We start from the raw sequence: 15,302 nt of genomic DNA, 5'->3' as shown, positions 1-15,302 counted from the left end.
TTGTTTTTGTTTGTCTTTGGACACGTGCTGGACAGGCGTCGGATACAAAACCTAGGGAGGGGTAGACGGTATTAAATACTGGGAGATCAGGACCCTACCATTAATTTCAATAAGTGAAAGTGAATGCTCATTTTGATTGCACTGACCGGTTTGATTGCAGCCACCGCTGCTTTCTGTGTGACAACCTACAAACTCATAAGTGCATGCACAGCAACCACACAAACAGGTGCACACACACATAATGCTTCAATAGGTTTGTCATTTGTGTGTGCAGCACCGCAGTGTCGAGGTGGGATGCTTCATTCTGAGAGGCAGATAATGAGCTGTTCCCTCTGCAGAGAACCATGGAGCTAGCAGAGTTGAGCTGTAACACACACACACAAACAGTTTACAGTCACACACACACATTTCATAATAAGCAGAGAAAAAACCGGCAAACTTCGTAGCTCCTCACTCCGCTCTGGCTCCTCTGCACAGCACACACACACACACACACACACACACACACACACACACACACACACACACAAACCCAAAACAGTGAGCCCGCTCTGCCACCCACCTCTGTTCCCGAGCACACAGCCCTGAGGTGCACGCAGAGGCACCCCAACACGCCCGCAGTTACAGTCCCGTAAGCGTTGGCAGCAGTGGAGCCAGCTGTATATCTCTCCACCACAGTATGCCTGAGGATAAACTGCTAGTCTGCTCGTGCTGGTTAGCAACTGCTGTCATGGCATCCTGCCCTCCTCTATCACGGGCACTCAGCGGCGCAGAAGCCTCCTCCATCACACGCACACACACACACGCATAAATGCAGCCCTCACATAAACATTTAGCTGTCAAATCATAGGGCTCCCCGGCTGTGACCTCACATCACACTGGAGGAGGGAGGAAAGGGAGCATGAGAGTGAAGAGAGGGAGAGGAGGGGGTTGGGGTTGTGTGTGTTCTTCAGAGAGAGGGAAACTGAAAAGAGGGGGGATGACCAGAAAGCGCGGTGGCCACAGTGAGGGGGGAGATATTACTACAGCGAGGACAGATAACTAAGAAGTCTACAGCACGAACCACGGGATGGATGCAACAGCGAGGGGAAAAAGTGATGTTGCAGGCGTGAGAACAAACTGAGGGAGGGAGGGAGGGAGGAAGACAATTTAATTTTGATAGCTGTGAGGGCCTGCATCCGCTCCCTCAGCCGAAAATAAACATTACAGCCACACTGGAGGAACAGCAGGACCCAGGCACAGCGAGGCAGCTGAGCCGCGACAACAAAACAAACAGCTGCAAGCCTCGCTGCCCTGCTGCAATCTTCACCTTCATCTCCCTCCTGCTCCCATCCTCGCTTCTTTCTCCTCCCTCCTTCCTGTGTTTTTCACCCTCTCATCCCTCTCCTCTGGCTCTGGCCCTGTCTTCTCTTTCTTTCTCCTCCTCTTATTTTTCCATCCTTACACTCCTCCTCTCATCCATAATGGATAGTTTGGAGATATCCGCTTCCTGGAGCGGGCCCCGTGCCCCTGGAGCCAGTCAGGCTGTATTGATTCCTTGAACTAGAGGAGTCATCAAGGCAAAGATAATATGGTTTTGAGTCACCATGAGTTTTCTGCATCCCCCCACTCCCCTCCTTGGGGAGTCGGTCCATCGTCTCCTGTCCTCTGCTATCCATCCTGTCCAACAGAGACATGCGTATGAATCCAATTAGCAAACGGACTCATCGGTTTAGACATGGTAATGTCCCAATCTGGATGTGTATCTGCAAGTATTTGCTGTTTGTGGAGTGAAAGAGGAGTGGGTGCAAGACTGAGGGAGAGAGAGGATAGGGAGAATACGTGTGCTTGCATGTGTGAAGGTTTTTCATGTGTCACTTTTGTCCAGCAGTCTGCATTACACAACAGTAAACACAGCAAAAACATCTAATCGTTTCAGCTTGAAGTGCCACATAAAGCCCGTCTCCTCTTTATCTGGGTGATGGCACAGTCTGTTGCATGTCGTGTCACTGGGTGCTACATTAAGGCTCATTAGACTAGATATCTGACCTATGCTGTGGCTAGCCTGCCCCTCCTTTGACCCGGGCCTTCATATATAGGTCAAAATTGGCATTGAAGTGATATGTGTCACACACACACATACACACACACACACACAATGCTGCTCTTTTTAGGACCGGACAAACAATCACTTGTGCCCTGCAGCATTAACATACAACAATCTCCTGTACAATAGAGGGAGAAGAAACAGACATCTGAAGTGAAATCTGTTGTTCATTTCAAGCAGCACCTTCTGTGGAGATAGCAGTGTACAGATGAAGGGTCAGTCTACTTGTTCTCAGCGCTGCATCTCGAGGAACATGGGAGGTTGTCATTAAATGGGGCAATTTTCATGCCCGCTGAGCAAAACACATACAATGTAAAGCGGGCCGCGAAATGCAAGGAGACAAGAGGAAAATATGTCAAGAAAACAACTTTTCACATCGGTATGATGAATCTGAAATGTGATATAAAGGCAATACTAATAATATAAAAAAATAATGAATTAATTAATAATAGTCATCATAACTCAGTTTTACTGTAATTTAGAAGGCACTGATATAATGACAATATGATAGCATTTTAAAGCAAACATATCCTTTCAAAGTGCAATAAAATTTGAGTTTTTAAGAAAATTCAGTCATTGTAATGTGAAACAAATACTGAACCTTTTCAAATAAATCAAATATTTATACAACAACAAAAGAAGCATTAAAGCATTCAGTATCAGTACACATATCAATATGACATGGGGAAGACTTAGTGCTTTAGGTAACTCATTCTGTTCTGCCACTTAAAAAGGGCTGTAACTCAAGATTATTATCATCAATAATCATGAAATAATCTTTTGATAATATTTCCCATAAGTTCATCGTTTTTAGTCTCATAAATGTTGTCCCAAGTTGATCATTTCGTTCCAATCCATCACTATGATACTCAATTTAATATCATAATAAATCCAGAAAATTCTTGCATTTTTTCACAAAACAATGACCTCAACTGTTATCAGAGTGGCTGCCAATTAATTTTCTGTTCACTGACCGATCAGCTGATTGACTTAGGAGCTTTAAATGGGATTATGATGCCCAGACATGATTCACTGCTCATTGTGTTGAGCCACAACCCTCAAATCTGAAAATTGTAGCAATTAAATGCAACGTTGCCTTAAGACCTGGAGAGTCAACACACTGTGACTCAACAGTACAATTGATTTATTGGCTCCCTCTACTTACGAGTTGTCTCCCGTGTGACATGTTGTCTATTTCTGTAAGGATTCGCAGCCAAACTGGGCCCGTGTGAAGCAGATCACTGGAGCCAACACTTGTGGCAGTAACAGTGACATTTCTGCAGCATTACACGGCGCTGTTACATCTCTGTTCACGGCTTTATGCAGTATTCATGAAATAGGGCTGCCCGTACAGTAGCATCTCTAATGATACTCCTGACTTTTACTCACACACACACACACACACACACACACACACACACACACACACACACACACACACACACACACACACACACACACACAAAGACAGAGACCCTGAGGACTCAGCCAACAGTGGCGAGTGTTCCCATCGCCTTCTGGCTATATCAGCCTTAAGATATGAGCTTTTTTTTTCTGGAGTGGAAAAATAGGTCTGACACCTAATTAGCAAACAAGGTCACAGCACAGAAGCCAGGTCCCATGTTTGTGTCTCCCACTATCCCCGAGATTTGACACTCTCTCCCCTTCTCTCTCTCTCTCTCTCTCTCTCTCTCATTTTCTCTCTATCTTTTCAAGGCACTCGAATGCAAACGTGCTCCAATAGAAAGCAAACATGATCTCCTTCCCTCTAACAATAGAGTGGGCAACTGAACACCGAACATCAGGCCGCCTGTTAATTATGACTGTACATCAAGGCATTAAGGCTAATCATGGAAAACAGAGTCTGTTGCGAGCTAACTGCCCACTCCCTCATCCTTTTCTCATCTTCTCCTCACAAGCATCTTGCCTCTGGGCTGTTCTGTCTTCATTATCCGACTGTTTGAACAAACCGCAGGTGAGGCACTTTCAGCGGAGGAGTCTCAAAGTGGGGACTATTAGAGAGACACGCAGATCTATTGTACATGTGGAATGGCTGTAATCTTTACCTCTTTCCGCGGCTGTTTGACGGGCATTCAAACCAAACATCCTCTCCCGCACACACACACTTAATTTTTTGTGAGACAAAGCCAGCGACTCCAGGGTGAGTGTGTGGGCGGGCGGGTTTGAATAAGCATTGTGTGTGCATTGAGCTTTAAGTGCAGGTCAGCTGAAGAGTGCAAGTGTATCCTCGCCTCAACTCTCCAGTGGACCTTTTCACCACCAGCAATTTGGATTGTAACATGGTGGCGAAAAAAATGTACCGTCCGAGCGACACGAGAATATAATGAGCATTAATGCACAATGTAAGTCAGTGACGGTCACATGCACTTTATTTCAGATGGATACAGCAATGTCTTTGTGGCTGTGGGCGAGACACCAGCCAATTATTGGCATTTATCAATCAATGAACTTGTGTGTTGGGATACACAGAGTAATGCTTGAGAAACTGAATCCATCAGGAGATTAATCGATGTTTGTCAGAGCAACTCAGGTATATCTGAACTGTCAAGGAAGTTTGATAAATTGCACAGTATTGACTCATTAATATGGCACCGATACCTTCATATCACCGCTGCAATCCATCAGCAGCATAATTGGGATAATTATAGAAGAAGCATAGTTTCCAGTGCTTTTGATGGTGCCAATGTTTCCTGTGGTTTCATATTCTATATGTTTCTTTTTTTTCCCCGCACTGGCCCTGAAAGGAAATCCTGACAATGTTTTTAACATCTCAATATTTTCTGACAAACCCAGCCTATATGTGGTTCACAGCTCTTTTCAGGAGTAAAAAAAATAACTTAAAAAAATACTGGTCACAACTCACAAAATTATTTTCTAAAACGGCTAAGCACTGTCAGCCATTCATTGACATGCAGTAATCAGATCATCCATGTTTTAGGAAGCATGTAGCAATGCCAAGAAATGGAATCCATCAGGAGATAAATCAATGTTTGTCAGGGCATTTCAGGTAAATCTGAGATGCTGAGGGGAGAGGTCCGGTAAATCGCACGGTACTGATTCATTAATCATCAATCAACAGCGTGATTAGGATGATTATAGAATAAGCCTCATCTCCGGTGCCACTCTGTTGACAGCACTGCCCGTGATAAGACCAAAACCAACAATGTTTTGTTTTTTTGTACGTGGCTCTCAATCCCGTGCTTATTCGGGCGACAAAAATCTTTTCAGACTGTTTACAAAATCCTAAATCATTTCCCGGAACAGCTGAGCAACAGCTGTAGTTGTTGGCAATTACATAAACGGGACTAAATAATGCTTTTCAGCCGTGGATTTGGTGCACTAATGAGTAATTACGGTACCAAGACAGCGCATGTGGCATAGATTCAAAACAGACCACAGTGCCCATGTTCATGCTGGTGATGAAGGAGCACTTCACCAGTGCAACAGTGTGGCTCATTTTGGTGTTTCAGTTTCTGCACAGCCACGAATACAACTACTTGTCTGTATGATTCACATACTGTCGGCTTCAGTATATCCGTGGGATTTGTTGAAGTTGAAAAAGTCCAGAGCATTAATAGAATTTTGCTTTGTGTTGCAAGTTTAACCAATTTTCATGTGCACTGTGTTTGTGTTGTTGTTGTTTTTTTATCTCCCCCTTTCCAGCTTACTGAACAAGAAAACACCCTGGACATTACTTTAACATTGTCGTTCACTCACTTCACCATTATGAGAGGCTGTCTTGCAGAGGAGCCTGCACAGATCCTTAGCTGATAAAAAAAAAATCCCATTGTGCCACGGGGAAATCTAGCAGAGATTTTATTAGTCTTGTTTGTTCAGAGTCATTACATCAAGCAACTGCCCGTATTTTGCCTTCTCAGATCAGAAACTAGTATATATACATTCTTAAGCTTGCCTTACCGATGAGCAGTTTATGTTTGTACAAGAACAATGTGCCCGGATTTGCCCAAAAACCAGATCTGTTGCTTTATTTGTTTTTCTCAGCAGAATCGGTCCCAGTAGACAGATCTGTGGCCACAGCTTCACACATTTTCTTAAAGCATGAAAAACTGATGAAAACACAAGCATAGGAAAGGCAGACAGGGGCAGCCGACTGATGCATGCGCTGGACGTGTTGAGGCTTTGGGAATGATAATTTAATCTGGCTGTTAACTCCCAGTTCCACCGCAGCTTTGATGCAACAGCAGCCCCATTGCCGAGGGCATCGTTGTGCAATTTGCTGCTTTCGGAACTTGACAGTTCACTCTGCAGATATTTGTTTACTTCTAATATCTCCTATTTTCCAATGGATTGCTCTCCGAGGCAGATGTAGATGAATGACATTAAATTCCAGGAAATGAGACGGAGAAACCAATCCCCCGACACTTTGTTTCTGAGCAGAGTTGGTGCCTGTCTGGAGTGCGTCTGGCCTGTTTGCTTTAGTAAGATCGGGTGCACCAGACACACGCAGTGTTGTTTACTCTGGTAAGTTACCACACAGAGATTCATTAAAACCAACTCAACCTTGGTGAATCCCAGATGAAATATCATAATACCGAGTTGGGAAGGGGGATGTAAACACGCAGCGATCTTACTGATAAATAAGTAATTAAGTAGTGAGTTGGGAAACATAATTAACCCGGAATAAGTCTGCATGTGGTACTGCATTTGTAAGACTTAAAGATTTTCTTGAGCTTGATTAGAGATTTCGCTTGGGAGATTTCTGCAGTGGCGCTTTTAGGGCTGAGCAGTTCAAACACGAGGCTCAGACACCTCCTCCAGAGTTGAAAGTACACAGGACAAAGCCCGCTCTGTGAGTCCATTGACTGCCATACTGTATAAGTCTGCGCCAGCGCTTTTAAGAAGCGCCATGCATATTCATGCCTACCCAACAGGAAGTCTTCCTCCACTTCGTGTGCCCCTTCAAGCTCTACAGTGTCTCTCAATGGGTGCATTTATGTGTAAAAAATAATATTCCCCTGTTATCTGGCACTCAAGTTCCCCTTCCCTGAGAAGCTGCATATTCTATTTAAAACAGCCAGTGTGAGATCTTATTGCCAGAAACCGGAGTACGACAGCTGGGACGAGCTAATATTTGCTTTACAGCATTGGAACATTATTCGATTTACTGTTTCTCTGTTGGTTGTTCAAGAGATTCTGTTAATTTATGCTCGCAGGGATATTTGCAAAGAAGATAAACCCTGGACCAGACCCTCCACCGACCATATACATACATGTCCGGAACACAGTGTCAACAGACCCAGTCACCTGTGTTTACTGGTGAGCACATGGCCACAGTCAGACGGCCTGTTGGAAAGCAGCGTGTGTGCCGACTGACAATGAGCACAGCCTGGGCAAAGACCTGAGTCATCTGGTGCCTCTTAGCCAAGTCACACCATGTGATCGTGGCTCATGACACAGAACAGGTGCCCACTTAAACAACACAGAAGAACAGACAGAGATGTATCGAAAACGAGCGCTTAGATCAAGATGCCAGACCATAATCAACCGACTGTGTAGATCTCGTTGGTGCTACGATTAGGCTAATGTGCTGTCTCTTCAAAAACGGAAATCTTCAAACAAAAAAAAAAAAACAAACTGGTACATCACGACATTACTTGGCTGTGTCAGCGTAAAGAGGTGCAGATGCGTGGGAGCTTTCTGGCGTTCGGATCACAAGATTATCACTTTACATAAGGAAATAATTTCGTCGCTGTTATGAAGCTGTTTGCACACAGTCCAAGTGCTGTCAAAGACACGGCTCAGATAACAACCCACGCATCGACATGGTTTGCAGCGCTTCCAATCAAGCATCGCGTTCCCTCCAGTCGCAGCAAGAAAGCTAAACTAGGTTAAGAGACTTTTCATATATCATGCTTCAAACAGATGCTTTTGCTTGGCTGCCCCAACAGTTCTCACAGGGCCAACTCACCTACATTGTGCTGGGTTTTATTCAGCTACACTGAGCAATCCTTTTAATAACATTCCAAAAGATGTACATGTTATTCTCCACATAACTATTGAGGTTTAATTAGCAGCATTCACTCTGTTTATGCACATACTATAACCAGTAATGTTCTATTAAGCGGATCTCATATTTCAAGGACATGGCAATGGTGACATAAAGCCAAGTTTTTCTTAATAATTTCAAAATTCTCAAAGGCTTCAGTAACCCTTGAGTGGTCTGACATCTTGAGAAATAAGATCAAAACAACTCTCATGTCTGCCTATTAAATATGAAGCTGGATGCCATCATCCATCGCCACTGGCTGACAGTCAATGACTACTGAGCCCAATGCCATCGTAACGCTGTGATTTAAAAGGCCCCCCACCGAGGAGCACAAAAAAGTAGTGTGTCTTCCGCCGAGTTGCAGTTAGCCAAGAGTTGTGACATTTGGGATGATGACTCAATGAAGCGAAGTAACATCTCCATGTCCAATTTATTATTGCCTTATCTCATACCTGCCAAACCTAAGACAACCTGTTCAAATTATTGGTGTTTTTTTCATTTTTCCAGTGGCCTTTAAATTCAGCTTCTCATTACAGCTAGCTGGCTAACTTCTCTCAGGCGCGAGCTAAGTTACTTGACATGTGATGAGGCAACAAATATCCTTTTAAAAGCAGGCACGGGGATGTATGTTGGACACTTGTCATGCAGTGATGTGAGAGCTGATCTAACTCCCTTCGCTGGTGATAAGACACAGTTTTCTCAGCTGGCTGAGACAGTCGGAGTTTGCGTCAGAGCGACAGCAGGAAACAGCGGTGACTCATTGGTGTGCTTAAGCCTTATGACAACTCTGAGAGGACACGCTACCTCAAATTCAGAAACACATATACCAATTCAGGAGACACTGCCCAACTGTACAGGAGACACTTAGCTTAGCTTAGCATAAAAACTGGATGCAGGGGAAAACGGCTATCCTGGCTCTGCCCAAACGTAAAGTTGCATCTTCCAAAAATGTATAACTATTCCGATGCCTAACATGTACAGTTGTTTGCAGCCATTCGTTTCTTGCAACCTTTTCGTTTCATTGTACTGGAGTCAAAGCATGATCTGGTTGGTCATGGGTCAGTGTTTATAACACTGAGTGCTCCATCAGTCTCTCAACACATAGTAGTTTCCATCCCCCCTTCAGTCACATAGAAGAGCAGTGTGTTGCTCTGTCTTGTTGTCCTCTGTTGCAGGACCCCCCCCCCATCCATTGTGCATGTGTTGTTGTGTGTTTGTGAATGTGGGTAGGGTGTGTGTGTGTGTGTGTGTGTGTGTGTGTGTGTGTGTGTGTGCTTGCCCGACTGTGACACTGTGCCCTTCACTCCGTCTGTCCTCCGCACACTATAGCCCTGTGTGTGCAGCATGACTGGAGCTGTGCGTCACAGATAAGAGTCAGAATATTGCAAAGGCTGTTGTCGGTGTGTGTGTGTGTGTGTGTGTGTGTGTGTGTGTGTGTGTGTGTGTGTGTGTGTGTGTGTGTGTGTTTGTGTGTCAAGCACACGTGTGTGTTGTGTGTGTGAAAAGAGTATGGTAAAAAAAGGACTCAATGCTCTTTCTCCCAGTCAGATTCACCTCTGGGTGCCCTTTCCTTCACTCACTGCCATTACACCTTCTTCATGAATAATCCAACTGGCCACTACACTACTGACACATGCCACCTAGAGCCCCACACATACTCCATGGGGCCTGTCCACAGCCAAGCCCTACTGAACTCTGAACAAAAACTCTATTAGTATGCATGCATTGCTTATATTTCTCCATGGAACGATGTGAGAGATATTATCAGTCGGGTGGGGAATCGCTGCTGTGATTGCCGGCACCTCCCTCTGTCTAGACGGCACAGTGATGAGAAGAGAAAAGGCTGGTATCTTCACTCCCATCTTCATTATCTGCCTGTTTACTGTTCATGTAAATTCCTCTACAGTACGGCTGTAACGTCCAATGGTGGAAGTAAAGGATCCTTTAATTAGGGAGCTGGCTTCCCCCACTCCCTCCCTCGTTCTCGCTCTCTTGGCTGTAGGATGACTTGCGCAAGCGGTCGTCTGACTCATGCTAATTAAAACGCGGAGATGGTAAACACCGAGATCGAATGTGTTATTCTGCATGGGGTAATATAAGCCGCTTCTTCTCGGGGGGCAATTTGCTGTTGCTAAGTAAAAAGAATTGCGAGAATAATATCAGCACCGTGAATTAGCAGATTGCAACAGACGCTCCTGCAGCTACAAACTGAGCCAAGGAGAAGAATCTGCGGCATAATTAGTGCACAAGTCTCATGCATAAGTCAGCCAGATCCCCTCAGAATGCTGTGTTCACATCTGAATAATGGTATGCCAACTGGAAAGAGCGAGTTTTGTTCGAGGACATTTTAGGGTGGTTTGTCGGAAGCTATTAGTGCTCGGGGTTTTTTTGTCCCACTAGCACCTACGGAAAACATGACGCAGTTGGTTACATCACAGTGTGAGTTTGTGAGCCAGATGTGACAGTGTCACGCCAGCGAGAAAGTGTTGCCCTGACGTGGCAGTTGGCAGGTCGAGGCCTTATACAAAGAGTGCGCTGCTCAGAATGAAGAGGGCTACATAAGCATTGTCTGACCTCTTTTATCCGCTCTCATTAGCTATGCAACGAGAGGGTTGATTTGAGACCCTTTGGGAGAATCCAGAGGGAGAACAGGTCTGTCAGTGTGAAACGGGAAACCGACCTGTTTGTCGTGCTCGCCTACACCGAATGCTAATGTTGCCCACATCAATGGGCTCTTCATGTAGAGATGCAGCATAGGGCCCAGGATCTGGGATCTCTGACCAGCGCCACACAAACACACCGGCAGCGCGGCTAGAAAGAGCCAGGAGAGGACAGCGGCGGCCCACAGCCCAGAGCCCGCACCAGCCACAGCTTTTATTTCTGGTTACACTGATCTGAGGAATGAAGGAAGAGCTCCAAATGTTTTTGTCCTCCTCTGATTCTCATTATACCCCTGAACCCCCCCACCCCCCCGCCTTCTCCCTCTCCTCCTTTTTTCTCCCTGCCTTTTACATGGCCAAAGAGCTGAAGTGAAAAACAACAGGCTTTTCTAAATAGGCGTTGAATCAATACAGACAGGCAGCAGAAAGGCTCCAGTCATGATCAGCAGCATTAATATACAATCAGTTGGTCTGTGGTGGAGCACAACACATCGATCCCGCTAGTGAAGATCTCTCAGTGATAGGCAGTGTCCCAGACGTTACAGCAGCCGGAGAATGATATAAAAATATAGCACGTGTTGTGTTATTTTTAAGAAATATGTGTGAGCGTCGTGGCATATTTATGGTTCAAACTCCGTGGCAGAGCAAATGTAAGTCGAATAAAATTAGATAACATGAGCATAAGATGACTATGGGTGGTCTCAGCAGAGGTAGTGCAGGTAAACAAACAGGGAGATTGAATAATGGGCATGGCAATAGCACTTGCTGAGGCCCCTAGTGCTATGCTTCCCATCCCTGCCAAGCGTAATGGGATTTCTTGGGTTTAAATGCACTTCACTCACTCTGCGGAGCCAGTAGGAAGCTAAACTATTGATCCACAAACAATTTAGCTGTCCAGTTGTCCAGAGAGAGGGAAAACAGGACGCCCCTTAATGTATAATGAGGCTTCCCAAGAGCTTGGCTCCCTCAGTATTCGCTCCACGTGCCAGGAGGCCTTTGCCTTTGGGCTCTCTTTGAAATTAGCCTTCTATCCATACACTTCTCACACATACAGTCTCCTCCCACAGAAGGCTAGGGGTCAGCCGGCTAAAGAACTAGCATGCTTCTCACCAAGGACGTTTCTGATTAGTGTGAGGGTCCCCTTTGACCCCCTCAGTATTTTAGTATTTTCATCACACGCAACTGGTGGTGAGTTCATGACTCCGGCTATCTCACTAACAGGGCTGAGCTGTCAGACACATACAGCATTCATCATCACTGTGAGGCAGCGTTATGCTGGGCTGGCATGAAAACATCATACAGTATACATAAAAGGCGATTGTATAAGCAGTGGAGTGTGGTTGGGAGGCTTGAATGCCTAACTAGCATGTAGATGGAGGTGTGTTCGCGTCTCCCTCCACACATGCTCCCAGCACCATAGCAACAGGCCTTGCTCAAAGGCCCCAAGAGTGGCCTGGCCCCAACGAGGAAGACGCTTTTGTACGTAATTGGACAGTTCCCTGCACCATCGGGCTTGTTCTTTATCCCCGGCACCATAAGATAACAGCGCAAGCCGTCGAAGCTACAGTAAGCTTTCACAATCCCATGATGAACACAGATTAAATAGGATTAAAACCAAAACAATGCTGCCCATTACTGAGAATATCAATGATGAAGGATACAGAGGTAGTCTAATCTTTAAAATGAAGCTAAATTCCAGCTTTAATGATGTTATTATGATTCAAATTACAGCATCAGAGGGGATACAGTTGCGAAGATAAGGTTTTGCCGGAAACAAAGATTGTTCTTTCTGTTCCAACCTTTCGTCCTCCAAAATGTCGCCCACACCAAAGCCATCCCGTGATTTTCAAGGCTCGCTCAAAGGTCCTCACAAACAACCTCTGTCATTCAATACGATCTGAACTTCACGGTGTTTTGTAACACATGAATCATCAGATGAGGACTTTACTTGTTGATAACTGTAAGAGTTTTCTGCATTGCAACACTCTGACTGAAATCCCAGGGAATGAATCAGGCACACTCCACCGATTTTCAAATAGCATGAAATTGAAAGTCATTTCTTAAAGGACCAAAATAGCATAGAGGTGTCGTCTGAGCCGCATAAACAGTGCATCTGCCTGCATCTACCAAGGTGCAAAAACAGATGGCTCAAGACTCCCATGTGAGAAGTAAGTCCACTGTGTGTAACACGATATTTCTGCTCAGTGAAATGTTAAACAAAGTCACAAGAGGTAATCTGACACTTCGAGGAGTAGTTTAATTAAGACCACTTCACATAAAGATGCTTACAATTTACTACTTAATTAGCGAAGACTGTCCTCCGCACTTCTTAACCTCACAAGACTGTTGCTTTTACATTTTATCATCATTAAATACAAACCTCTTTAGAATGGGTTAACAACGACCAAAAGGCAATTAGCTGCTTGATGAGCAAATAACTCGTGATATTACTGCGGGAAAATGAACGTGTCGCAGTGAGGCCAGATAAGGTTTGCCCCGCTAATAAGCAAACAAACAATGTTCTGTGCTGACATGGTAATGAAGGAAGTCAAATATTATCTGGAAAAATTAAAAAGGCTGAACACGCCGCTAACAGAAAATTAGCAGGCAGAGGGCACACATTCGTAATCTCTGTCTAATTGAGTCCGTAAATCCCAAAAGATTTACTTTGATTGTAAAATCTAAAAATAACTCTGAGGAAACCGAGCGACGAATCAGAGAAAAGAAGCGAAATCCTGTCGAATGTAACCTACTTGCAGATATTAACTGCTCTTAAAGGTGGCCAGAATGATGTCTTAAGGTCATCAAAGTAAATGAGACACACACAAACGGCCTTCAAACCAAGGAACATTTAACCAGTTCATCAGTGACCTCTTCCATAAATAAATCTTGATGATTTTTCTCAAAGATTTTGAGGATTTAAACTCTTCAGTTACCGCAACAGACCACTGAGAAATCCTTGTCTCAGAACAGTAAACTTTAAGACAACACTTGTGGTGACATTGATCAATGTCATCTTATTTCCCCCTTAAGTAGCAGGAGGGGAGATAACGGGCAATCTCTGAGCATTAGCTGCTTGTCCGATCCACATTATCTTAACGGAAACAGAGTAATCAGATTCCGAACGAGACATCACTTTGGCAGACAAACCGGAGGAGACTCGTGAGTCACTGAGGCACCTTATCACCAGACAAAATCACGCCGATAACGAGAAGAGGAGAAGGGAAGCAGATTCAATGTTTTCTGATAAAATACAGTTTAGATTATATGTTCAGAGTAGTTTTTGATGCTTTTACAACTGAGCCATTTCCACAAAAAAAACTCAAAAACTTGTCAGTAAATGAATAACGAATCTCTCACCATGAGCCTTATAGCTATAAATAGACAAAAAATAGCAGCTGATATCAAATAGATCTATTTATATTTTCCACATTGAGCTGCTTTCATGTAAATCAACAAAAATGCCATTTGTGCAGGCTGTATATTTTATCCCAATCATAGATACGGAAGAAACAAATCATATACTGCAGAAAAGGGCTGGATGACTTATATTCACATAAATGCACAACTATAATCCAGTGTGGCTGAATGGTTTGATTCATTTGGGGTCTGGCAATAAAGTAACTAGCCTGCTGAAGTGCCGGGAGCGACTATTCGAGATCATTAGATTCAACAGTGGCCTTCAGAAATAGAAATGAAACATCTGCCCGGGCAACAAAATCCTATTCAGTCAAACAAAGTGAATAACTTGAGAGGAAAGTCCCACGCATGTATAGAAATGTGCCTCTTAAGACACTGCTAATGTTAGCAGCTCCATTAAGGCTGCAACAAAGGATTCTTCATTATTTGACAACCAGTTAACAGGGTCATTATTTTCTGGATGAACAAAAACGCTGAAAATTCCTCATCAGAGATCAGTTTACTGTCACATGAGATGAGAACAGAAGCGTTTGTTACATCTGAGAAGCTACAACCCGTAAGTGTTTGGCATTTTGTGCTAATGTATAATCAAAGGGAGCTTGATTACTTTTCTGTCAATCAACTAATCGATTAATTGACCAATCATTTTAGCTCTTGGCTCTTCTTTTCTACAGCGTCTATTGGCTTTACAGAGCAAACAAGCACCATCATTTAACAAGATCATTAATACGAAACTGTTCAACATCCGGAAGACTAATGGAAGAGCAAACTACACTGACACTTTAGTCTAGCATGGCTCAAATTAGATGGGAAATCAACAAGTGGCATACAAATGTTCGCTGCGCCTGTGGGTTTTTTCCTACTTAGCTCAGCCTCTGCACAGAAAATCTACAGGGTCACGTACTGTACATGCTGAGAGCAGGGGGCAGTCCACAGTGGGGGAATCAATGGCACGCTAGTGCAACTAGCATTCAGACAGCCAGAGATGGCCGATGGGGACTGAGGCCCTTTCTCCTCCGCAGGCATGAACAGAGGAGAGGTCTGTCTCCAGGCAAACACAGAACGCGTCACGTCTCTGCCTCGCTGCCGTACCATTAGTGGATCTCGC

General features: G+C 44.4%; 1 protein-coding gene across 2 annotated transcripts in view; it reads right to left on the bottom strand.

Moving 5' to 3' along the window:
- cntn1a (contactin 1a) overlaps positions 1-15,302 on the bottom strand; it is a 67,920-nt gene that overhangs the window by 49,473 nt on the left and 3,145 nt on the right. The window contains exon 1 of one of the 2 annotated variants that reach the window (XM_037108210.1): positions 563-702. The exons of the other annotated variant lie outside the window; for it this stretch is intronic. The gene's annotated coding sequence lies outside the window, so the exon portion shown is untranslated. Of the gene's footprint in view, positions 1-562; positions 703-15,302 lie in introns of those variants that run through there. 2 annotated transcript variants of the gene reach the window in all.

The sequence above is a fragment of the Acanthopagrus latus genome, chromosome 8 (genome assembly GCF_904848185.1).
Source record: "Acanthopagrus latus isolate v.2019 chromosome 8, fAcaLat1.1, whole genome shotgun sequence".
Taxonomy (NCBI): Eukaryota; Metazoa; Chordata; class Actinopteri; order Spariformes; family Sparidae; genus Acanthopagrus; species Acanthopagrus latus.
The sequence above is the reverse complement of the archived record's forward strand: the minus strand, read 5'-3'. Positions and strand labels throughout refer to the sequence as shown.